Below are 27249 nucleotides of genomic sequence, written 5' to 3'. Positions count from 1 at the left end.
AAAATTTCTTACCTTTATTTACTGTTTATATGGGTAGAGGAAGAATTTTTCTTTCTGAATAAAAGTTGAAAGGTGGCTACCAGAGGATGTTCTTAAGCATTTTCCAGTGTCTCCTATGTGATTAACTCTTGGGATTTTGCTGGACTGAAATAGAGCTTTCTTAAATCTTGTCTCCAATCCAGTATCTGGCAGCACAAAGGGTAGTTTTTGCTCCAGTTGCCCTTAGTCAGGGATTTCTTCTTTTACCAAATATAAGCCTTAGAAACCTATACTCTGTTCCGTGGGCTTTTCTTGTCATTTATATTAGGGAACTGCCCGTTTTACCGAGCCCTACTGTGTTATTTTTGAACACAGAAAGAAATAAAGCCATTCACTTTTGACAGAATGGATGGCACGTGACTCTGGAGCCTTATACGTCACAGAGGTTGATTCTTCTGGTCGGTGCAGATTACACCTCAAGAGACTTTGAGTAAATGGGAGTGGAAGGTGGGGTGGGAAGGCAGTGAACAGACATCTCCCATATATTTCCTAGCAATCCATACTCCTGTGCACCAGAGTGAAGACTGTGTGTTAACGATTATGTTTTTTGAATCACAGTTTTTCTGATTGCAGTAGTTACCAGTCCTAGGGTGCTTGTATAATTATTGACTGTTTTCTTTATATTTATATCATGGTGAAGTTTTAAGTATTTTAAAAAACTATTCATCAGTATATTGACAGAAAACAGTGTCAGGAATTACAAAGGAATGCTAGTCTGATACCATTTTCATACTGAACTTAAATTATTATATTTCAAATTCTATAGTATGACTCTTTTTAGGAGAAAATTACACTTAAACATAGTGATATAAATAAATATTAACAATAACCAATACACATTGGAATAGAGAGAATATGCATAGTTGAAATTCATAAAAACTCTAATGAATGCTGCACAGTTAAAATTTTTTTCAGCTTCCTTCTCACTAAGTGATTACCAAAGACAAAATTGCTGTAGTTTGTATGCTATGGACTCCCAGCAGGTCCTTGCTGACTCAGTGACTGATTAATAAGTAGACTAATTTAAATTTAATATCTTTTCTGTGCATCCTTTATTAGTGGTGTGGAAGAGCATTAAAAAGGCCAAAAGTCAGTCAACAGGAGAGATAAATAATAATATCCTGATAATCTACTGAATTAGAGAACTCTGAGTACTGTATCTGAGAAGCATATACATTCAAATTGCCTCATCCTGAAAGAAAGACACTCAAAGTTTGAGTTTTAATTTAACTAGTAATTTAAATGGTTATATTCGTGTTTAATTAAGTAACTAAATCTGGGCAAATAAACAAAAGAACTATACCATTTCAGCACACATTTCTTCAGTATTTACTTTGAACTCCAGAAAAATCATACTTCAATGGTGTCCTTGGAAGTATTACAAACCTATTAATAGATTAACTTGTCAAATTATCTTCATTCCTAAGTGACTGTGTCATGATATATAAATGAGGGATGAAAATATATTAAATCAACTTGTAGTAAAAGATAAAAATTATAGGAAATAATTTTAATTTCCTCTTTGAAAAAAAGCAAGTTTTGAACTATTAAATAAAATGGCATAGACAATTTTAAATCTAGCAGTGTGAAAAAAGAAATTGTTCCTAAGGCTTTTTATCTCTAGATAGAAACCAGAAGACTTGTTTACACTTTTTGGATGTGAAATTCTAATGAGTAATGACAACAGCTTCTGGGCAGATGACTCAAGTCTGTTAAGAATGGGTATGTCATATAGATAAAAAGGAAAGAGGACAACTATAATTAGGAAGGCCATTCTGATCACTGGTTTGAAAATCAGCAGTACTTATCCTTTGGTCTTTGATCCCAAGACAACTTGCCTACTGAGACTTACACGTGTTGTCAGACTAATTGGAGAAATTGGCACTGATGCCGTAAATGGGATTGAACTATAGCACCTTTAAAGTGTCAACACTTATGTAGAGGAAGGTTTGGGTTAAAAAAGAAAACAAAAAATCTCTCACATTAGACAAATCAGAAATATAACAATTCTATGGGTGATATGGTGCCCATTAAAGAAATATGGAAGAACGAGCAGTGTACAGGCTGTGGGATCATGATTGCATCTCTTAATTTTTCTGAGATTACTGTTTCATCTATAAAGAGAGAAAAGAGTATTTTCCTCTCAGGTTTGGAATGAGGATCATTTCCTTGAAGATCATCAAAATTATAAATCGCTAATCAATCATTTTTTTTGTAGGTTACAAAGGCTTCTGCATACATAGTGTTATATAAGGCATTCTGACTTCACTCCAAAAGGTTTTCTCAACTCCTTTATGGATGAGAATGCTCCGATGTGTATTCTTGAATATTGTGGCTAATTTTCCAGTAAGTTAGTAGATATGTCCTAGGGGCTCAAATGAGTAAAATTTGGAAAATGTAGAGATAAACATATATAAAGGATTTCTTTCCTTCACGACTTCTCAGAGCCTTTAATATGCTGATGTGCTTTGTGACTTTCCAAGTGTATGTGGGAAATAAAATCTGTTGGATCTCAAATATGTTTGACCACAGACTCTTTTATTCATGGACTATTTTGAGAGACTAATATGCAAAGAACACTTTGGGATGTGGTGCTCTAGTTTTCAGATATCCTTGTCTTCAGAAGCAGCTGTATTGTTTTGCAAAGTTTGTGAGGACAAAGAAGATAATCTGCCTCTTTTCAAATCCTGACATCCCCACTTACTCAACTCTTTAACCATAGGCTAATGTTATGTTTGTTTTGTATGTTATGTATATTACATACGTTATGTTAAAGATATAAAGGTCTCAGAAAAGTGCCTGATATGAAAATTCTCAATACAAGTTACAAATTTGGGAGAGTTGGAGAGCTATAGGAAACAAAGGCAATGCTCTTAAAGAGTACATGTAAATTATGGTTTTCTCAGGGTATATGACAAGTAGTGGGACTGCTGGGTCGTATGGTAGTTCTATTTTTAGTTTTTTAAGGAGCCTCCATTCTGTTCTCCATAGAGGCTGTATCAATTTACATTCCCACCAACAGTGCAAGAGAGCTCCCTTTTCTCCACACCCTCTCCAGCATTTATTGTTTGTAGATCTTTTGATAATGGACATTCTGACCAGTGTGAGGTGATACCTCATGGTAGTTTTGATTTGCATTTCTCTAATAATTAGTGATGTTGAGCATCTTTTCAAACATAATTCAAAAAGAGACATGTACCACAATGTTCATCGCAGCACTATTTACAATGGCCAGGACATGGAAGCAACCTAAATGTCCATCAACAGACGAATGGATAAAGAAGACGTGGAACATGTATACAATGGAATATTACTCAGCCATGAAAAGAAAAGAAAGTGAATTATTTGTAGTGAGGTGGATGGACATAGAGTCTGTCATGTAGAGTGAACTAAGTCAGAAAGAGAAAAACAAATACCATATACAAACACATATATATGGAATCTAAAAAAAACACAAAAGTACTGATGAACATAGTGGTAGGGCAGGAGTAAAGACATAGACATAGGGAATTGACTTGAGGACAATGGAGGGCAAGAGGGGGAAGCTGGGGCAAAGTGAGAGTAGTATCAACATATACACACTACCAAATGTAAAATAGCTAATGGGAAGTATTACCATAGCACAGGGGGACTGGCTCAGTGCTTTGCGATGACCTAGAGAGGTGGGGTAGGGAGGGTGGGAGGGAGGCTCAAGGGGGAGGGGATATGGGGATATAGGTATGGGTATGGCTGATTCACTTTGTTGTACAACAAAAACTAACACAGTATTGTGAAGCAATTATACTCCAATAAAGATCTGTTTAAAAAAAAAATACATGTAAAAATCTCACAGGCTCTGAATCCTAGCACAGAGGCAGTAGTTTGGAAGCCACCTGGGTCAGAGCTGATAATGATAGAGCAGGATAATCAAATAGTTAGCTTAGGAAACCCATTAGGGGATTGAGGATAGAGAGGGAAATTTAGGGGGCTTTGGGAGACCACAGTAAGCTTAATGATCACTCAAGAAAGTAATGGGAAAATCATGAAACAATGTAGGTTTGCTTGACTCATAAAGCTGAACAAGTCATTTAGCATCAAAGCCAGATTGGCTTGCTTAACAACAAAATCAATCAATCAGTCAATCACTAATTATTAGAGAAATGCAAATCAAAACTACAATGAGGTATCACCTCACACCAGTTAGAATGGGCATCATCAGAAAATCTACAAACAACAAATGCTGGAGAGGGTGTGGAGAAAAGGGAACCTTCTTCCACTGTTGGTGGGAATGTAAATTGATACAGCCACTATGGAGAACAGTATGGAGGTTCCTTAAAAAACTAAAAATAGAATTACCATATGACCAGCAATCCCACTACTGGGCATATACCCAGAGAAAACCATAATTCAAAAAGACACATGCACCTCAATGTTCATTGCAGCACTATTTACAATAGCCAGGTCATGGAAGCAACCTAAATGCCCATCGACAGACAAATGGATAAAGAAGATGTAGTATATATATACAATGGAATATTACTCAGCCATAAAAAGGAATGAAATTGATTCATTTGTTGAGATGTGGATGGACCTAGAGACTGTCATACAGAGTGAAGTAAATCAGAAAGAGAAAAAAAATATCGTATATTAACACATGTATGAGGAACCTAGAAAAATGGTACAGATGAACCAGTTTGCAGGGCAGAATTTGAGACACAGGTGTAGAGAACAAACGTATGGACACCAAGGGGGGATAACTGCAGTGGGGTGGGGATGGTGGTGTGCTGAACTGGGCGATTGGGATTGACATGTATACACTGATGTGTATAAAATTGATGACTAATAAAAACCTGTAGTATAAAACAAACAAACAAAGAAACCAAAAAAACAACTAATGCTAAACTTTCTTTGGGTTATTTGTATGGAAATATGTTAATATAAATGTTTCAGACATTACATGAAATTTCTAAAATATCTTATATGTTCTGGTATAATGTTATAAGTCATAATTCTAGTTATTACTATAAAATGTATATCTCAGAAATTAAAAAAAAAAAAGCTAACTTGATTAGCAACAAAACCATGCAACAGAAGCGTGAGACATGCCCCCAAACAATAAAACAACTGTGGCATGAGACCTACATCCTGCCCAGTGAGCTCAGTAAGTTAATGACCTCCAAAACATGCTCTTTGACCCCTGGGACATGCTCTTTGCACAGTGTCCCCAAAACAATAAAACAATAGTGGAGAATAAGGCCTACAACCAGCCCCAGGACATGCTCTGTGCACACAAAGAAACAATCATTTATGGAAAGGTGGCATTTCAAAGTGAAAGACCCTCATTGTACTGAGACCTGAAGTAATTTTTCCAAAGTACCATGACAGTCCTGGCCTGACCATGTAGGGACAAGAAAACTCCCCTGCCCACCCTGGAGGAGGAGCCAATGATGGAAACGTGCCGTCTACTCAAGAAAGACAAAGAAGGTATTCTACTCCTCCTGCCTCTTCCTTTGATTATAAAAACTTACCCACTAAGTACTCGGGGCAGCTGCAACCTTTGCCTGCCAACCTGTAAACCTCACAAGTGTCCTATTCTAAAAAATATCACTTCTTATCTATCACTTTACCTCTCACTGAATTCTTTCTGCACTGAGACACAAAGAACCTGAGTCTCAGTAAGTCCAGACACCAGGTGAGGGATTCTAAATAAAGGACCGTGAGTTCAAGTCCCAATCTAAGTTACATCAGTTTCAGACCTACTTGCGAATCTTGGAGAGGCAGGAGGCAGCTGAGAGCCCCCTGCGGGTGGAGACTCTGGCTGCAGCCATTTTGGGGATCTTGTTCTACCACACTGACACTGGGGCTGGCAAGTGTCATTCTGGAATCTTGCCTCTAGCCTATTAGTGCCAGGGGCTGGCCCCACCCACCAGTGGCCCCACAGCAGTTGTACTCCACCAGGCATTGTAACCAGCTACACTGGGAGCCTGTGCCACCCAACAGAACACCCACAGCACTGCACAAGGCAGGGCCTTACAGCCAGCCAGGCCAGGGGCCCACCCCAATGACCAGGGTGCCCACAAAAGTCTGCCTGCTGCAACAGAAGGATTCATGCAGCCCACAGAGGGAACATCCCTGGGACATCTAGCTCTGGTGGCCAGAGGAGAGAAATGATATTCAGCAACCATTGACTAAGGGGCATTCTGGCTACATATTATATGCTCTCAATGACTATGTCATGCTCTCTTTATTTTAAGCACTTCCAAGTCCTTTTTACATAGTCAAACTATTAATACTTACACAAGTTTTGAGTCTGTGGAGCAAACAGAACACAAAGGCAATAATTCCAGAGGGGAAAATTACTAGAAAGAGGAAGTGTCCAGATTCTTTCCATTATGTATCAAGGACTAAAAAGCAAGCCAAATGGAAAAAGAATTTTTTTCATAATAGCCATTCTTATAGGTGTGAGGTCATAATCTCATTGTGATTTTGATTTGCCTTCCCCTGATGATTAGTAATGTTGAGCATCTTTTTTATATACCTGTTGGCCATTTGGATGTCTTCTTAGAGAAATGTCTATCAAGTCCTCTGCCCTTTTTAAAATTCGGTTATTTGATTTTTTGTTACTGAGTTATAGGAGTCTCATATATTTTGGTTATTAACCCTTTATCAGATATACAGATTGCAAATATTTTCTCCCATGTTGATTGTTTCCTTTGTTGTGCATAGCTTTTTAGTTTGATGTAGTCCCATTTGTCAGTTTTTACTCATTGCTGTGCTTTCGGTGTCATATCCAAGATATCATTTTCTTGACCAATGTCATGAAGTTTCCTCTTGTGATTTCTTCTAAGAATTTCGCAGTTTCAGCATTTTGTATTTACATTTTAAGCTAATTTGATTTTATTTTTGTGTATGGTATAAGATAAGGGTCCAATTTTATTCTTTCACATGTAGATATCAATTTTTCCCAATACCATTTATTGAAGAGTCTATCCTTCCCCATTGTTTATTTTGGCACACTTGTTGAAGATTAGTTGACTATATACATGTGGATTTATTTCAAAAAACAAAAGATAACAAGAATTAGTGAGGATGAGAAGAAATGGGAACTCTCAGACCATATTGGTGGGAATGTTAATTGGTGCAGCTGATATGAAGAACAGTATGGAGGTTTCTCAAAAAAATAAACTAAAAATAGGACTCCCATATGATCCAGCAATTCTACTTCTGGGTATATATCCAAAAGAATTGACATCAAGAACTCAAAGGGATATTTGCATTCCTATGTTCATTGCAGCATAGTTCACAAGAGCCAGGCTATGGAAACAAACTGCATGTCCATCAAAGAAGGAATGGATAAAGAAAATGTGGTAATGTACATACAGTGGAATCTTAGCCTTTAAAAAGGAGAAACCAGAGGGAGATTTGGAGATATATGTGTATGTAAAGCTGATTCACTTTGTTATAAAGCAGAAACTAACACACCACTGTGAAGCAATTATACTCCAATAAAGATGTTAAAAAAAAAAAAAAGGAGAAACCCTTGTCATATGTAACAACACAGAAGAACCAGAAGGACATCATGCTAAGTGAAATAAGCCAGTTACAGAAGGACAAAAGCAGCATGATTCCATTTATATGACATATTCAAAATAGTCAAACTCATAGAAATAGAGGGGAAAATGGTGGTTTGTGGGAACTGGGGTGAGGGGGAAGAGGGGAGTTGCTCTATAATGGGTATAGAGTATCAGTTGTACAAGGTGGATAAGTTTTAGAGATCTACTGTACAACATTGTATATACAGTTAAGAATACATTTTATGCACTTAAAATTTGTTGAGTAGGTTTCATTTAATTGTTCTTACCACAGTTTTTTAAAGTTACCATCTTTGTTAATTTTTATAAACTAGACTGGGGCAAAATTGTGGAGCAAACTAAGCTTGTCTCAATTTTTCATACAAAATACATAATGTTAACAGTATCCCTAGCCAATGGGATAGCACCAACACCATCGCCATGACTGAACTTCTTTCTTTAGGTAATGCATCCTACTCTAGAATCCTCAAATTTAACTTCCCCAAGGCCCAGTTTCTGCTAGATAATAAATTAACCCATGAATAATGAGTTTATGTGCTTGTCTTTCTGAGTCATATAGGTACTTTATCATTATTGTTTGGAAAGTATCTTATTCAAAATATTGCTAGGGATAAAAATTCTAGGATTGTAGATTAATTTTGAGGGTATGAAGTTTCCTTTGTCATCTATAATTCAACAGAGTGATTTGAGTCAACAAATACTAAGTGCCAAGTGTTGGTAATACAGAGAAAAAGAATATGAATCCTAACAGTAGCTACCTGCTGAATGGGGGACAGATGAAACAACATAAAGAGACTAAAGAGTCAATGGATACAGGTTTTATTAAAAAGCCTATTATTGTGATTATTTGATTAATGAAATATTTCAATGTAGACAAAAGAATTGTTTGACAAATGGCTTTTCCTCACCCAATTAAAATATTACAATCTTAGATTCGAGATGGATGCTGACGGTTGCTAGTGAGATTACTTTCCTCATATTACAAGAATCTATGTTATATCATGTGACTGAAAATGGTAATGTATGTAGCCTTTGCTTAAATATTACTCATAATGGGCTGAATTTTTAGGTAATTATTCAATACATGTAAATAAGAATGTATCTTCTTGATTTATCTAAATGTTTATTCTACTTTTGCACTCTGGAGTAAAAAGAGCTTATTTCTAGAGGGGAGCTTCAAGATGGCAGAAGAGTAAGACACGGAGATCACCTTCCTCCCCACAGATACACCAGAAACACATCTACACATGGAATAACTCCTACAGAACACCTACTGAACGCTGGCAGAAGACCTCAGAACTCCCCAAAGGCAAGAAACTCCCCACGTAACTGGGTAGGGCAAAAGAAAAAAGAAAAAACAGAGACAAAAGAATAGGGACAGGACCTGCACCAGTGGGAGGGAGCTGTGAAGGAGGAAAGGTTTCCACACACTAGAAGCCCCTTCGCGGGCAGAGACTGTGGGTGGTGGAGGAGGGAAGCTTCGGGGCCGCGGAGGAGAGCACAGCAAAAGGGGTGCGGAAGACAAAGCTGAGAGATTCCCGCACAGAGGATCGGTGTCGACCGGCACTCACCAGCCCGAGAGGCTTGTCTGCTCACGCGCTGGGGCAGGCGGGGCCTGAAGTTGAGGCTCGGGCTTCGGTCGGAGCGCCGGGAGAGGACTGGGGTTGGCAGCATGAACACAGTCTGAAGGGGCTAGTGTGCCACGGCTAGCCGGGAGGAAGTCCCGGAAAAAGTCTGGAGCTGCCGAAGAGGCAAGAGACTTTTTCTTGCCTCTTTGTTTCCTGCTGCGCGCGGAGACGGGATTAATAGTGCCACCTAAACGAGCTCTAGAGACGGGCACGAGCTGCGGCTATCAGCTCGGGCCCCAGAGACAGGCATGAGATGATAAGGCCGCTGCTGCCCCCACCAAGAAGCCTGTGTGCGAGCACAGGTCACAATCCACACACCCCCCTCCCAGGAGCCTGTGCAGCCCGCCACTGCCAGGGTCCCGGGATCCAGGGACAACTTCCCAGGGAGGACACACGGTGCACCTCAGGCTGGTGCAACATCACACTGGCCTCTGCTGCCACAGGCTCACCCCGCACTCCATACCCCTCCTTCCCCCCGGCCTGAGTGAGCCAGAGCCCCCGAATCAGCTGCTCCTTTAACCCCGTCCTGTCTGAGCAAAGAACAGATGCCCTCAGGCAACCTACACACAGAGGCGGGTCCAAATCCAAAGCTGAACCCTGGGAGCTGTGCAAACAAAGAAGAGAAAGGGAAATCTCTCCCAGCAGCCTCAGGAGTAGCGGATTAAATCTCCACAATCAACCTGATGTACCCTGCATCTGTGGAATACCTGAATAGACAACGAATCATCCCAAACTGAGGAGGTAGACTTTGGGAGCAACAATATATATATTTTTTCCCTTTTTCTCTTTTTTGTGAGTGTGTATGAGTATGCTTCTATGTGTGATTTTGTTTGTATAGCTTTGCTTTTACCATTTGTCCTAGGGTTCTGTCTGTCCGTTTTTTGTTGTTGTTGTTTGTTTGTTGTTTTTTTGTTTTTTATTACTTAAATTTTTTTCTTAATTATTTTTTATTTTTAAATCTTTATTTTATTTTACTTTATTTTATTTTTTCTTCTTTCTTTCTTTCTTTTTTTCCTCCCTTTTATTCTGAGCTGTGTGGAGGACAGGCTCTTGGTGCTCAAGCCAGGCCTCAGGGCTGGGTCACTGAGGTGGGAGAGCCAAGTTCAGGACACTGGTCCATGAGAGACCTCCCAGCTCCATGTAATATCAAATGGCAAAAATCTCCCAGAGATCTCCATCTCAACACCAAGACCCAGTTTCACTCAATGAGCAACAAGCTACAGTGCTGGATACCCTATGCCAAACAACTAGCAAGACAGGAACACAGCCTCATCCATTAGCAGAGAGGCTGCCTAAAATCATAATAAGGCCACAGACACACCAAAGCACACCACCAGATGTGGACCTGCCCACCAGAAAGACAAGATCCAGCCTCACCCAACAAAACACAGGCACTAGTCCCCTCCACCAGGAAGCCTACACAACTCACTGAACCAACCTTAGCCACTGGGAACAGACACCGACAACAACAGAAACTATGAACCTGCAGCAAAAAGGAGACCCCAAACACAGTAAGTTAAGCAAATTGAGAAGACAAAGAAACACACAACAGATGAAGCAGCAAGGCAAAAACCCACCAGACCTAACAAATGAAGAGGAAATAGGCAGTTTACCTGAAAAATAATTCAGAATAATGATAGTAAAGATGATCCAAAATCTTGGAAATAGAATGGAGAAAATACAAGAAATGTTTAACAAGGACCTAGAAGAACTAAAGAGCAAAAAAACAGTGATGAACAGCACAATAAGTGAAATTAAAAGTTCTCTAGAAGGGATCAATAGCAGAAAAACTGATGCAGAAGAATGGATAAACGATGTGGGAGATAAAACAGTGGAAATAACTGCCATAGGGTAGAATAAAGAAAGAAGAATGAAAAGAATTGAGGACCATCTCAGAGACGACTGGGACAAGAGTAAATGCATGAACAATCAAATTATAGGGGTCCCAGAAGAAGAAAAGAAAAAGAAGGGGACTGAGAAAATAATTGAAGAGATTATAGTTGAAAACTTCCCTAATATGGGAAAGGAAATAGTTAATCAAGTTCAGGAAGCACAGAGGGTCCTATACAGGATAAATCTAAAGAGAAACATGCCAAGACACATATTAATCAAACTATCAAAAATTAAATACAAAGAACAAATATTAAAAGCAGCAAGGGAAAAACAACTAATAACACATAAGGGAATCCCCATAAGGTTAACAGATGATCTTTCAGCAGAAACTCTGCAAACCAGAAGGGTATGGCAGGACATATTTAAAGTGATGAAGGAGAAAAACCTACAACCAAGATTACTCTACTCAGCAAGGATCTCCCTCAGATTATATGGAGAAATTAAAACCTTTACAGACAAGCAAAAGCTAAGAGAATTCAGCACCACCAAAACAGCTTTACAACAAATGCTAAAGGAACTTCTCTAGGCAGGAAACACAAGAGAAGGAAAAGATCTACAAAAACAACCCCAAAACAGTTAAGAAAATGGGAATAGGAACATATATATTGTTAATTACCTTAAATGTAAGTGGATTAACTACTCCAACCAAAAGACCTAGACTGGCATAATGGATATAAAATAGAGATCCGTATATATGCTGTCTACAAGAGACCTACTTCAGACCTAAGGACACATACAGACTGAAAGTGAGGGGATGGAAAAAGATATTCCATGCAAATGGAAATCAGAAGAAAGCTGGAGTAGCAATTCTCATGTCAGACAAAATAGACTTTAAAACAAAGACTATTACAAGAGGCAGAGACACTACAAAATGATCAATCCAAGAAGAAGATATAACAACTGTAAATATTTATGCACCCAACATAGGAGCACCTGAATACATAAAGCAAATACTAACAGCCATAAAAGGGGAAATTGACAGTAACACAATCATAGTAGGGGACTTTAACTCCCCACTTTCACCAATGGACACATCATCCAAAATGAAAATAAACAAGGAAACACAAGCTTTAAATGATACATTAAACAGGATGGACTTAATTGATATTTATAGGACATTCTATCCAAAAACAACAGAATACACATTCTTCTCAAGTGCTCATGGAACATTCTCCAGGATAGATCATATCTTGGGTCACAAATCAAGCCTTGGTAAATTTAAGAAAATTTAAATTGTATCAAGTATCTTTTCCGACCACAATGCTATGAGACTAGATATCAATTACAGGAAAAAATCTATAAGAAATACAAACACATGGAGGGTAAACAACACACTACTTAATAACCCAGAGATCACTGAAACAATCAAAGAGGAAATCAAAAAATACCTAGAAACAAATGACAATAAAAACACAACGACCCAAAACCTATGGGATGCATCAAAAGCAGTTCTAAGAGGGAAATTTATAGCAATACAATCCTACCTTAAGAAACAAGAAACATCTCAAATAAACAACCTAACCTTACACCTAAAGCAATTAGGGAAAGAAGAACAAAAAACCCCAAAGTTATCAGAAGGAAAGAAATCATACAGATCAGATCAGAAATAAATGAAAAAGAAATGAAGGAAACGATAGCAAAGATCAATAAAAATAAAAGCTGGTTCCTGAGAAGATAAACAAAATTGATAAACCATTAGCCAGACTTAGCAAGAAAAAAAGGGAGAGGACTCAAATCAATAGAATTAGAAATGAAAAAGGAGAAGTAACAGCTGACAGTGCAGAAATACAAAGGATCATGAAAGATTACTACAAACTCCTATATGCCAATAAAATGGACAACCTGGAAGAAATTGACAAATCCTTAGAAGTGCACAACCTTCTGAGACTGAACCAGGAAGAAAGAGAAAATATGAAGAGACCAATCACAAGCACTGTAATTGAAACTGTGATTAAAAATCTTCCAGATGGCTTCACAGGCAAATTCTAACATTTAGAGAAGAGCTAACGCCTATCCTTCTCACACTCTTCCATAATATAGCAGAGGGAGGAACAATCTCAAACTCATTTTACAAGGCTGCCATCGTGCTGATACCAAAACCAGACAAAAATGTCACAAAGAAAGAAAACTACAGGCCAATATCACTGAAGAACATACATGCAAAAATCTTCAACCAAATACTAGCAAACAGAATCCAACAGCACTTTAAAAGGATCATACACTACGATCAAGTGGGGTTATCCCAGGAATGCAAGGATTCTTCAATATACGCAAATCAATCAACAGGTTACACCATATTAACAAATTGAAGGAGAAAAAACATATGATCATCTCAATAGATGCAGAGAAAGCTTTCGACAAAATTCAACATCCATTTATGAAAAAAACCCTCCAGAAAGCAGGCATAGAGGGAGCTTTCCTCAACATAATGAAGGCCATATATGACAAACCCACAGCCAACATCGCCTTCAATGGTGAAAAACTGAAAGCATTTCCACTAAGATCAGGAACAAGACAAGGTTGCCCACTCTCACCGCTATTATTCAACATAGCTTTGGAAGCTTTAGCGACAGCAAACAGAGAAGAAAAGGAAATAAAAGGAATCTAAATTGGAAAAGATGAAGTAAAGCTGTCACTGTTCACAGATGACATGATACTATACTTAGAGAATCCTAAAGATGCTACCAGAAAACTCCTAGAGCTTATCAATGAATTTGGTAAAGTAGCAGGATACAAAATTAATGCACAGAAATCTCTGGCATTTCTATATACTAATGATGAAATATCTGAAAGTGAAATTAAGAAAACACTCTCATTTACCATTACAACAAAAAGAATAAAATATCTAGGAATAAACCCATCTAGGGAGACATAAGACCTGTATGCAGAAAATTATAAGACACTGATGAAAGAAATTAAAGATGATACAAATAGATGGAGAGATATACCATGTTCTTGGATTGGAAGAATCAACATTGTGAAAATGAATCTACTACCTAAAGTAATCTACAGATTCAATGCAATCCCTATCAAACTACCACTGGCATTTTTCACAGAACTAGAACAAAAAATTTCGCAATTTGTATGGAAACACAAAAGACCCCGAATAGCCAAAGCAATCTTGAGAAAGAAAAACGGAGCTGGAGGAATCAGGCTCCCTGACTTCAGACTATACTACACAGCTACAGTAATCAAGACAGTATGGTACTGGCACAGAAACAGAAATATAGATCAGTGGAACAGGATAGAAAGCCCAGAGATAAACCCACACACATATGGTCACCTTATCTTTGATAAAGGAGGCAAGAATATACAGTGGAGAAAAGACAGCCTCTTCAATAAGTGGTGCTGGGAAAACTGCACAGCTTCATGTAAAAGGATGAAAGTAGAACACTTCCTAACACCATACACAGAAATAAACTCAAAATGGATTAAAGACCTAAATGTAAGGCCAGACACCATCAAACTCTTAGAGGAAAACATAGGCAGAACACTCTATGACATAAATCACAGCAAGATCCTTTTTGACCCACCTCCTAGAGAAATGGAAATAAAGACAAAAATTTTAAAAATGGGACCTAATGAAACTTAAAATCTTTTGCACAGCAAAGGAAACCACAAGCAAGATGAAAAGACAGCACTCAGAATGGGAGAAAATATTTTCAAATGAAGCAACTGATAAAGGATTAGTCTCCAAAATTTATAAGCAGCTCATGTAGCTCAATATCAAGAAAACAAACAACCCAATCCAAAAATGGGCAGAATACCTAATTAGACATTTCTCCAAAGAAGATATACAGACTGCTAACAGACACATTAACGAATGCTCAACATCATTAATCATTAGAGAAATGCAAATCAAAACTACAATGCAATATCACCTCACACCGGTCAGAATGGCCATCTTTAAAAAATCTACAAACAATATATACTGGAGAGGGTGTGGAGAAAAGGGAACCCTCTTGCACTGTTGGTGGGAATGTAAATTGATGCAGCCACTATGGAGAACAGTATGGAGGTTCCTTAAAAAACTAAAAATACAACTACCATACGACCCAGCAATCCCAGTAATGGGCGTATACACTGAGAGTCATGTACCAAAATGTTCATTGCAGCTCAATTTACAATAGCCAGGACATGGAAGCAACCTAAGTGTCCATCAACAGATGAATGGATAAAGAAGATGTGGCACATATATACAATGGAATATTACTCAGCCATTAAAAGGAACGAAACTCAGTTATTTGTAGTGAGGTGGATGGACCTAGAGTCTGTCATACAGAGTGAAGTAAGTCAGAAAGAGAAAAACAAATACCATATGCTAACACATATATATGGAATCTAAAAAAAAAGAAAAAAATTGGTCATGGAGAATCTAGGGGCAAGATGGGAATAAAGATGCAGACCTACTAGAGAATGGACTTGAGGATATGGGGAGGGGGAAGGGTCAGCTGGGACAAAGTGAGAGAGTGGCATGGACATATATACACTACCAAATGTAAAATAGATAGCCAGTGGGAAGCAGCCACATAGCACAGGGTGATCAGCTCGGTGCTTTGTGACCAACTAGAGTGATGGGATAGGGAGGGTGGGAGGGAGGGAGATGCAAGAGGGAAGAGATATGGGGACATATGTATATGTATAACTGATTCATTTTGTTATAAAGCGGAAACTAACACACCATTGTAAAGCGATTATACTCCAATAAAGATGTTAAAAAAGAAAAAAGCTTATTACTTATTTCACATGACAGCTTTTAAAATCCATCTACACTTTGACGTGGGGATCAATGATTTTAAGACAACTTGAGCAGCAAGGCTACATGTGTTGTCAAATAATCAGAAAAATAGTTATCAGTGCATTGAATACTAATGAACTTGAGCAATGTAAGAAAATTAAGACTGAGATGATACCTTTCCCTCAACCACAATTCTTCTCTTTTCTTTGCTAAACACCTCCAATTCCAACAACTTTTATTTATATGACACAGCTGGCAGTGCTCTTACCATTCTCATGTCCCTGATTCCAATATTTAGTGCAATTTTTTAGTAATCTTATTAAAGTGTTCTATGCAGACACACAGGTGTGGTCAGTCTTACACAAAAGCAAATGATCCAGATTGTCTTCTTGTCCTGTGAACCTTATTGTCTTATTACGAGATGATATCTAAGATAACTTTTTTACTTGCACTTTTTACCAACCTGGTTAATGCATTTTGAAATTTATTCTTTCATCCTGGATGGAAGATTTTATATTGATTCAGGTTTATATATACAATTGTATCGCTCATTTCATATTAATTTTCTATTTGGTAAAGATACTACTGATATTAATTCTTTCATTCAATTCATTGGCTAATATTAACAACTCAGTTTTATCTACAAGTTTTAATCATATGTTTGTGTTATCATCTAAGTTAAACATTTATTAAATATCATAGCACCATTTGGCTCTTCTCTATTATCTTTTCTCTAGCTCGACCTCACTCTAATAATCAACTTCTTGAAATTTAATCACACAGATAGTTTTAATTATACCCGCTTATCATCAAGCTGTTGTTATTCAAACATCGTCTCAAGGATAATATGAGAAATTGTGCCAAGTGGCCTACTGAAATCAAGATACATCAAAACTATATTATTTTCCTGAAATCTAAAACAAATCTTTGAAATATAAAACTAATTTGCTGCAAGCCAGAGAGAGATGCATCAAAGGTTAGAACACTCAGGGCCTCCAAAAATAAATAAATAAATAAATAGACAAAAAAGACATTATTTTGGCATAAAGTGATTTCTTCAAATTTGTCTCTAGACCTCACCCTGTGATTTAATGTACCTTATTCTATCATGGTTCTTGTTATTTGGGCTTACTAACCTCACTTAATTGGTTTCCTTGTTTTTCCCTCCAACATTATCAGATTTCAGTTTCTTCCTACTACTGGTTCTTTAATCATGCCTACAGATCTAGTTTCATGATTTGTCTTCCATGACGGCCTTCTAGTAAAACACTATCTTTTAGACTGACTCCAACTACAAAACTATGCCCCACCTCCAGATTCTGATAACCTTTCCCAAACTTGTTCTTGCTGAATTCTAAACTTTCATGGTTATGATAACATACGTTGCATTTATTTATTTATTTGGCTGTGTTGGGTCTTTATTGCAGCATGTGTGATCTTCCTTGCGGCATGTGGGATTTTTCATTGAGGCTCTCTTTGTGGCACACGAGCTCTTCGTTGCTGTGCATGGGCTTCTCTTTTGTTGTAGCATGTGGGTTTTCTCTCTCTAGTTGTGGCATGGGCTCCAGAGCATGTAGGCTCTGTAGTTTGCAGCACATAGGCTCTCTAGTTGAGACGCACGAGCTCAGTGGTTGTGGTGCACCAGCTTTGTTGCCCTGTGGCATGTGGGATCTTTGTTCCCCCACCAGGGATTGAACCCATGTCACCTGCATTGGAAGGCACATTCTTTATCACTGAACCACCAGGGAATTCTCAACATTTGTTGTATTTAAATTCTTATTTTGATGTAATTCAAAAATGGCCTTGGGCTTCCCTGGTGGCGCAGTGGTTGACAGTCCGCCTGCCGATGCAGGGGACACGGGTTCGTGCCCCGGTCCGGGAAGATCCCACATGCCGCGGAGCGGCTAGGCCCGTGAGCCATGGCTGCTGGGCCTGCGCGTCCGGAGCCTGTGTTCTGCAACGGGAGAGGCCACAACAGTGAGAGGCCCACGTACCGCAGGAAAAAAAAAAAAAAAGGTCTTAAAATGCTAACCCAAATACATATACATTGGCACAATATCAGAATTCTTGACATTTCAGGCAGATACTGGTATAGGTATCTTTTGGCAAGAATGATTATCCTATTTAATATGGGGCCAACTTTTGTCAGTACTGCTAATTAAGAAATTCTAACCTCACTTCTACCCACTCCTGAAACATTCACCTGACTATTTCACTTTAATAATTTTTCAGAATTTTGAGATAATTTTTATTTAAGAAAGAGTGGGGTCCAAATGACTTTTGTCTGTGAATTCTTTCAGAGCCAATAATTCCTATTTTATCCACATCTGTTTATTTCCATAGACTAACCCATAATATAAAGTTTTTAGCTAATATTTATTTTTCTAAATTAATGCATTAAAAACATACATAATTTAAGCCAATGAGCCTATTCCCAAAGATATTTGTGAGAACTACTAGATAATAAGGATGGGAGGAAATTATTTTAGAACTCATTGAAATAATGGTTCTTAAACTTTTATGTTCATCAGAATCATCTATGATGTATGCTTAAAGTATAAATTACTGGACCTCTCAAATAAAAATAATTAAAAGTTAATCTCAAGGAATAATCATATTTTTTTATAGTTCCCAAGTGATATCTATCTACTGTTCACCAAAATTTGTGCTAGAGTGAATATAAATTTTTTGTTCTATATATAAAAGCAATAAACATAAAAAGTTAGAGTTGAATTAAGGGTGCTCTGACTTATAAAGAACTAGAAAGAAAAGAAGGCAAGCACATTGGTAGAGAGCTTTAGTTACAGTTTAAAAATTGGGGTCAGGATATATTCTGTGGACTCAAAAGAACATGTTGGGGACATTTTGGAGACTGAAATAAAAGGTATGAAAATTAGTTACTTCTCCAGCTAAGTTTATTTTAGTGGAGGGATAAATAAGCTGAATATGAGGAGATCTGTAACAAGGATATTTAGATGAATTGCTTTAATTATTTTAACAAATGGAAAACATAACTGCTAGACAATATGAAACAATCACTTTAAAGAAAGAGACATCCATGAATTGCAACAAAATGTCTTACAAGTTGGGAACTTGAAACTGTATCTTTTTTTTTTATTTTTTATTTTGTGGTACGCGGACCTCTCACTGCCGTGGCTTCTCCAATTGCAGAGCACAGGCTCCGGACGCGCAGACCCAGCGGCCATGGCCCATGGGCCCAGCCGCTCCGCGGCACGTGGGATCCCCCCAGATCGGGGCACGAACCCATATCCCCTGCACCGGCAGGTGGACTCTCAACCACTGCGCCACCAGGGAAGCCTTTGAAACTGTATCTTGATCAATGTTACATTCTTTGTTGTTCTACTCACTCCACTATTTTGCTGAAAGCTTTCAAAGGTCTGCTAAATACTTCTCATAACAAGGAGCTCTTGACGTTCTGAAGAGAATAGGATTAGGGCAAATCCGATTTTTAGAAAGTCAATTTTCCATTTGTTCTGTTTTCTTTAGATTTCACATCTTTTTTTTTTTAATGTTAGTAGTATTCTTCACAGTATTTTAAAGAATTGCCTTTCTATGTATTACTTTTGAGGAAAGTCTGAAGAGTGGAAAAATTGATATATCTCACAAAAAATCTTAAACCTTTGCACCTTAGATTTTTCTCATTCTAATAATAGTTTCCATTTTGCATGTAACAATTAGATGCAATCCTCATCTTCCAAGGCATTTACAATATTCTCCAGAGCTCTGTGGTATGAGGATTTCTTTTGTTAGTTATATTATATATTATTCTTAATTGTCAATATGTTTTGTGTTCATCTGGCAATTCTAATTTTTACTTTATCTTATTTTATTATGTTTTCCCAACATTTCATTTTAAAGACATTTCAAAATTACAGCAAAGTTAAAAGAATTTACCAGTGAACACCCATATACCCACTACTTAGATCCTACTATTAATATGCCTATCAGTCCATTTTGGTTTTGGATGCATTTAAAGGTAAATTGCAGACATTAGCAAACCTCCCCCTAAAAACTACAGCATTTATATCATTTAGTACTCAATATTTATTTTATGTCTTTTGAAATAAAATGAAATGCAAAAATATTAAGTGCACATTGCCTAACTTTAGGCAAATGATTTCACCTGTGTAGCCAAATCCCCTATGAAGATATAAAATATTACCATTTTCCCTGAAAGTATCCTCATGCCACTTCCAAATCAATTCCAATCCCAACTTTCCAGTGACAGCTACTGTTATGATATTTTGGCCCATTCTAAAATTTCATATAAAGAAAATTATATATGTTCTAGTTTGTAAAGCTTCTTACCATGTAATATTCCAGTGCATTTTAATTATACTGTGTAGCTTTTACTATAAGAATACATATACATAGAAATTTCATTAAACCTCATTATATTCCATTGCCAAGACTTTGCTTATTAAGAGAAAATACTTTAAAAAAATCAGCACAAAATATACTAAAATTACATGTGTCATAAAAAATTGGGGAATAATATTTTTATTATATGATAAAAATGATACAAGAAAAAAAATTGAATTTCAAGTCAAGATTAGGTGACACTTCATTTCCCAAGTTTTTTTTTTTATTGTGCATAATCTTAACTATCAAGAATATAGTATCAAATTAGTCTGACTTTTTCTCTACAGCCAAAATCATTTAATGATAATGCCAGTATTAACACCCATGAGCATTTTGAGATTTAGTTGAAATGTCATGTAATATATCTTAATTAGAATACATGTAGTTTATATACAATGGAATATTACTCATCCATAAAAAGGAATGATATTGAGTTACTTGTAATGAGGTGGATGGACCTAGAGTCTGTCATACAGAGTGAAGTAAGTCAGAAAGAGAAAAACAAACACCGTTTGCTAACACATACATATGGAATCTAAAAAAATGGTACTGATGAACCTAGTGCAGGGCAGGAATAAAGACACAAACATAGAGAATGGACTTGAGGACACGAAGAGGGAATGGGAAGCTGGGACGAAGTGAAAGAGTAGCATTGGCATATATACACTACCAAATGTAAAATGGATGGCTATTGGGAAGCTACTGCATAGCATGGGGAGATCAGCTCGATGCTTTGTGATGACCTACAGGGGTGGGATAGGGAGGGTGGGAGGGAGGCTCAAGAGGGAGGGGATATGGGGATATATATATATATACATACAGCTGATTCACTTTGTTGTACATCAGAAACTAACACAACATTGTAAAGCACTTATACTCCAGTAAAGATGTAAACAAACAAACAAACAAATAAATAAATAAAATACCACACACACACAAACACACACACACACAAAATACCTATAATTATACAAGGGCTTTTAAAGTTTGATTGATTACATTAATTATATTTTGAAGCATCCCAACATATTAACTACTCAAAATAATGTTAACATATTAATATTTCTTTGTAACATATAAATGTACTATAATTATGAGCATATTGAAATGATAGGATATGAAAGTGTTAGAGAGAGACACCACTAGTCACACACCATGGATATAAAATAGGCTTTACTGGGGGAAAATTTACATAAAGCTTAAGTAGAAAAACATCACAGTCTCAAAAGTTTAACCCTGAGCCTGCAGTTAAGGCTGAGTATAGATGGACTATACCCACCATGGCCAACTTCTCAGCAGAGAAGCCCCCATTCTTATAATAATTACATATTTATTGAGTCAACTGGTAGCAAACAGCTATACAAACATGAAAAAATTAGAAGTGCTGTGGTTGAGAAGGTGACCAGATAAAAAGGAGAAACATCCAACAGCAGTTACAGGTATCAGCCTATTCCTGTATTGTGCCAGGTCAGACCTGCTGAGTCAGACTTTTACTAACCTACCAAAGAGAGGAGGAAATTAGCCTCCAGGACAATCCAGATTCATCTCTCCTTAATTTAGCCCTCAGTGTTTGTGGAACTATTTCATTTTTTTCCCCCTTCACCTGTGTTTTACTTCAGGTTACAGAGATAGTTGAGACATTTTCTGGGATACAAACATCAATAAGCTCAAACAACTGGACCAGATGGGAAAGGACATATCCAACATTGTAAGGAAGTTAACTTATGAGCTATTGTCTTTGAAAATTAAAGAAGGTTGATTGGAGCTTTTCATCCATATCTATAAAGAAAGGAGAGAGATATTTATGACCTTCCTCTGGTCTCCTACCATGTCCCTGGACTGTATATCATGCCCTCTCATGGAAGAGATAGACTGTCCTTGTTCCATTTTTGGAGTGATGTGTTCCACAGAAACCCAATAATTGTCTTTTTGTCACCATGAATAACATCTGAAGGCAGAATACTGTGGTTGTGGAATCACCTGAAGCAAAGTCTGTGTCCTTGTTTATGTTTACCCTGGTGTCCACCATCTGAGCAATATTATCTATCTGCTGAGGTCAAACAAGGTACAGTAAGTCCCCTTCATATGAACCTTCAAGTTGCGAACTTTCAAAGATGCGAATGTGCATTCCATCAACGTCATGTGTGAGTGAAATTGCAGCTCGCCCTCTATGTCCTGTTGCTGACGATCCTTCAGCTCTACCATCTCCCACTTCCTCTCCCTCTTCTAGTCAGTAACTCTTCTTGCCCATTCACTCGAGGCCAGCCCCTGTATGCCAGCTGTTGTACTGGACTACTGTACTTTTCAAGGTACTATACTGTAAGATTAAACTTTTTTTCTTTATTTTTTGTGTTTGTTTGGTTTTTATATATTATTGTGTGAAAAGTATTATAAACTTTTCACACAATAAAAAAAGTATTATTAAAGTATATTACAGTACAGTACTATATAGCTGATTGTGTTAGTTGGGTACCTAGGCTAACTTTATTGGACTCAAGAACAGATTGGACTTACGAACGCACTCTCAGAATGGAACTTGTTTGTATGTAGGAGACTTACTGTACTCTAAAGTAGGAGGATCACTTTGGTACTTACTATCTCCTCTCACAGTCTCTTTGTTTTCCTGGCTCTTGGATGCATAGAGAATCAGCTAAGCATGTATGTTCATGTGTAACTTTATATAGCTGACTAGAATTGGACCAGTTGTTCCTATAGTGGTATCATTGAGAAGACCCACAGAGCAGCAGTTACATAAGTCAGGAAAATTTCATATTGGTCCTTCTAATTCTTTTTGGCAGTTCCATTACTATAATGGCTTACAACACGGATTTAGTGGGCTACAGAAGAGAAGATAGCTAACATGTTTAAATGGCTTTGTAAGACCAGATGGTTTTCTCTATATGTGTCACTTCATACAGGCATTTACAAGAATAATATGAAGATCAAATTCATGAATAAGTTGTGCGTGTGTTTCCAGAGGATGGTAACCAAATACTTAAGCTATGTAGTCCTGAGTAGACCAACAGTCTTACCCAAATAGGCCATTAGTAACACCTCTTTCTACCCCCTGCCTCTTCCCAAAATGAATAAAGATATATGTTAGTCATTTTAAGGGATGTATAGTGTATAGCTGTGGTTCTCAACTAGGGTGATTTTTCCTGCAAGAGACATGTGCAACATCTGGAGATATTTTGGTTGTCACAATTGGCGGTGGTAGACGATGTTATCAGTACCTGGTAAGTAGAGGCCAGGGATACTACTGAACATACTACAATGCCCATGATAGTGCCCAAAAGAAATTATCTGATCCAAAATGTCAACAGTCCAACACTGAGTAATTCTACCTTATCTTTAGAAATAGTATTAGAAGAAAACGCATTTAATAGATTGGGGCATCAACAATTTATCATTAGGATGAGTAACTATAATATTCTATTAGTTTCATCACAACTTTAGAGGTGGGATGTTTTATCAGTCTACCATACTATCAGTTAGGTGTCAAGTGTTTTAAGTAGTGCTCCATTGATTCAATTATTATTATTATTATTTTTCAAAGGTTTCCCAATGTATAATTGGAAGCAGCTCTCTCTTTACAGTGTCCAGTTAATTAGAGTTATAGTTTTCATTTCACAGTGGAACTATCTGAAACTTGCCCCACTTTATGGTAATTTAATTTTGAAAGGACCTGCTGTATAATAAGAATATTTAAGTCATAACTTTTCTTTCAGTGAAATGATTTTTCTCAATTAGGGCTTAGTAATAGGCTGGCAGTAATTGCTCAGAAGCAATCCAAAGATCCAGGAATCTCAGAAAACACAAAATAGATTAATTAAAAATAAAATCATACCAAATGACACTTTTCTTAAACTGCTAAAAACTGTAGGTTAAAAGAAATCTCAAAAACAACCCAAGATAAAAAGTCATATCATGTGCAGAAGATCGAAGGAAAAACTAACAGTTGACTTAGAAACAATGGACCAAAGAAAATGGCCAGCACCTTCAAAATGCTGAAAGAAAAAAGAAAAACGAAAACTATTGATGCAGAGTTCTCTAGTCAGTGACTATATACTTCAAAATGAAAATGAAGAAAAAGGAATTTTGAGATAAATGAAATTTTATGCTAACTGCACAAGTTGAATTTCAAACATAAGATCATAAGTTGATTGAGAAGGAGATAATGGAAAAGATAAAATGCACAACACAAATTATAAAAAAGCTGGAGTGGCTGTATTGATATCAGACAAAAATAGAATATGAGGCAAAGAGTATAATGAATGATAAAGAGGAACATATAATTCTCATAAAAAGATCAATTCATCAAAAAGGCATAACAATCCTAAATGTATATACATTGGACAACAGCATTTCAAAAAAAAAAAATTAAAGCAGAAATTGACAGAACTAAATGGGGAAAGAGATTCCAGACATTTATAGATGGAAGTTTAAAATCTTCTCTTTCAAAAAATCAGGAAGGAGAGAAATTTGAATACTATCTATCCACTTAACCTAGTTGACATTTAGAGTCTTCCCTCGACAAATTTCAAATGCTTGAAGTCATACAGAGTATGCTCTCTAACCACAATGAATGAAATTAGTAAACAGTAACATGAGCTACCTAGAAAATCCCCAAAGGATTTAAATCGAACAACAGCCCTCTCATTAACTCATGGATTACAGAAGAAAACACAAAGGAAATTAAAAGATACTCATAACTGAATGCTTATGAAAGTAAAACTGAATTTTGTGGGAGAAGCTAAAGAAGTACCTACATTTATTTCTTTTTATGTTTATATGAGAAATAAAGCATCAGTATCTTCCCAAGGGTAGGCATCACTGTAACAGTTTGCCAAACATCCACGAGCACATCACATTGTACTTGGGTTTGTCCATGATTTTGATGACCTGTCACTGATGAGCTCAGGAGAGTAAAGTTATATAACAGGTTTGTTAATTAAAGGCAAACTGATTTTGGTTTTATTCACAGAGTAATACAATAAACAAAGCATTAGCAATGTCCAGGGCTACAAACAAAGTGCCTGTTATTACAGCAACACTATTCTGATATCCAGCTGTAAAGGCACAATAGTGACTGCTTTCTTATCAAAAATTTTATAGGGCTTCCCTGGTGGCACAGTGGTTGAGAGTCCGCCTATCGATGCAGGGGACACGGGTTCGTGCCCCGGTCCGGGAAGATCCCACATGCCGCGGAGCGGCTGGACCCGTGAGCCATGGACGCTGAGCCCGCGTCCGGAGACTGTGCTCCGCAACGGGAGAGGCCACAACAGTGAGAGGCCCGCGTACCACAAAAAAAACCCAAAAACTTTTATAGCCCTCAATAGTTCTTTCAGTGGCCAGACAGCTTTGGCAGCTGGAGACATCATAGCATAGAGCCTCTCCTATACTGAATCTTGTATATGAAGACATATTAGTTTACTAGAACTGCCATAACAGAAAAGCACAAACCTGTTGGTTTAAATAGCAGAAATTTATTTTCTCACAGTTCTAGAAGCTTGAGTTCTAGACGTTCAAGATCCAGATGTTACCAGGGTTGGTTTCTTCAGAAGGTTGTGAGGAAGAATATGTTCCATGCCTCTCCCCTAGCTGCTGGTGAGTTGGTGGCAATCCTGGATGTTCCCCGGCTTGTAGAAGTATCATGCATTCATTTTCACATGGTTTCTCCCTGTGTATCTGTGTCCAAATATCCCCCTTTTAAAATGACCCCAGTCATATTGGATTTAGCTACCCACAGCCCACACTGAATGATCTCATTTTAACTTGATTACTTCTGAAAGACTCTATCTGCAAATAAAATCTCATTCTGAGGTATTGGGGGTTAGACCTTCAATGTACAATTTACACAATTCAACCCATTGTAAGGTTTATTACATTCTCTTCTTCTGGGATGAGATATTGTTAGAACTTTACAATATTAGCAAGCTTTTTGAGTACAGACCATTTGATGTTATGAATTTTCCAACTTTCATAGTAGACAAAAGCAGAGCCTGTAATGTCTGTAGCCAAGCAACATGTCTATGCAATCTTGCACCTACAGTATTTATATAATTTTACAGCTTAACAAAAGAAGAGCAAGGACAAACCAGACACAAAATAAACTGAAAGCCATGTCAGCTCCAAGGTCTAGCTAGTTCAGGAATGTTTTGAGCACCACTCGCTCCTCTGGGAGGAAGCGCAGAGATCTGTTCCCTGACCTGGTTCTTGTCTCTACCTCATTCGTCCTATTAATTCTCAAAAGCCCACGAGTTGGCTTATTTAATTTTTGCTCCATGGGAGAAGACAAATACATTCTGGGATTTTGTATCAGACCATCTGCTTGGTTGTGCTTCGAGTCCTCATATTTATGAGCTCTGCTAGTCTCGTTGATCTTATTATTTCCCCAGCCATCAGCCGTAGAGTACATATACTCTTGCGGGACTTTTCTGAGCTCCAGTTTGTCTGGCCTCCTTTTCTCTGCTACCATTCTCACTACCTAGGGTTTTCATCTGGTAGAAAATCCACCTGTTTTTTCAATGATCTGCACATTTTAGGAACATTATTTGCTTTAAGTTTCTTATGCTCTTTCAACTGCCTCTTGTTTGGGAGTTTGGGTGACTGACAGACTACTCTGCTGCTGCCTCATTACCCTTAGGGTCTGGAGCAAAGCTGTCTGAGGCTTTGATGGTCCTCGTGTACCACACCCTGTGGCTGCCATACTTCCTCTGGGGCTACCAGCCATCACACCTATGTTGCTCTCTACAAGGCTTAGAATGGATGTCTCAGTGGCCCTTCTGGAAAATGCTGAGTTGGGACACTTCACAGCTATTCTACTCACTTGGAAACCTGCAGAACTCAGTCACCAGCATTTCCTATGACCTGCCACTGTCCCTAGAAGGAATATTTTCCACTATGATGTGGTGTATGTGGGTTGGACAGACACTATTTTCAAAAACAATAGCATTGATACAATAGAAGTATATCCTTTTATAGCCATTACCCATCT

The sequence above is a fragment of the Delphinapterus leucas genome, chromosome 4, assembly GCF_059928025.1.
Source record: "Delphinapterus leucas isolate spDelLeu-1000000601 "Yukka" chromosome 4, BTC_Dleu_Yukka2, whole genome shotgun sequence".
Taxonomy (NCBI): domain Eukaryota; kingdom Metazoa; phylum Chordata; class Mammalia; order Artiodactyla; family Monodontidae; genus Delphinapterus; species Delphinapterus leucas.
The sequence above is the reverse complement of the archived record's forward strand: the minus strand, read 5'-3'. Positions refer to the sequence as shown.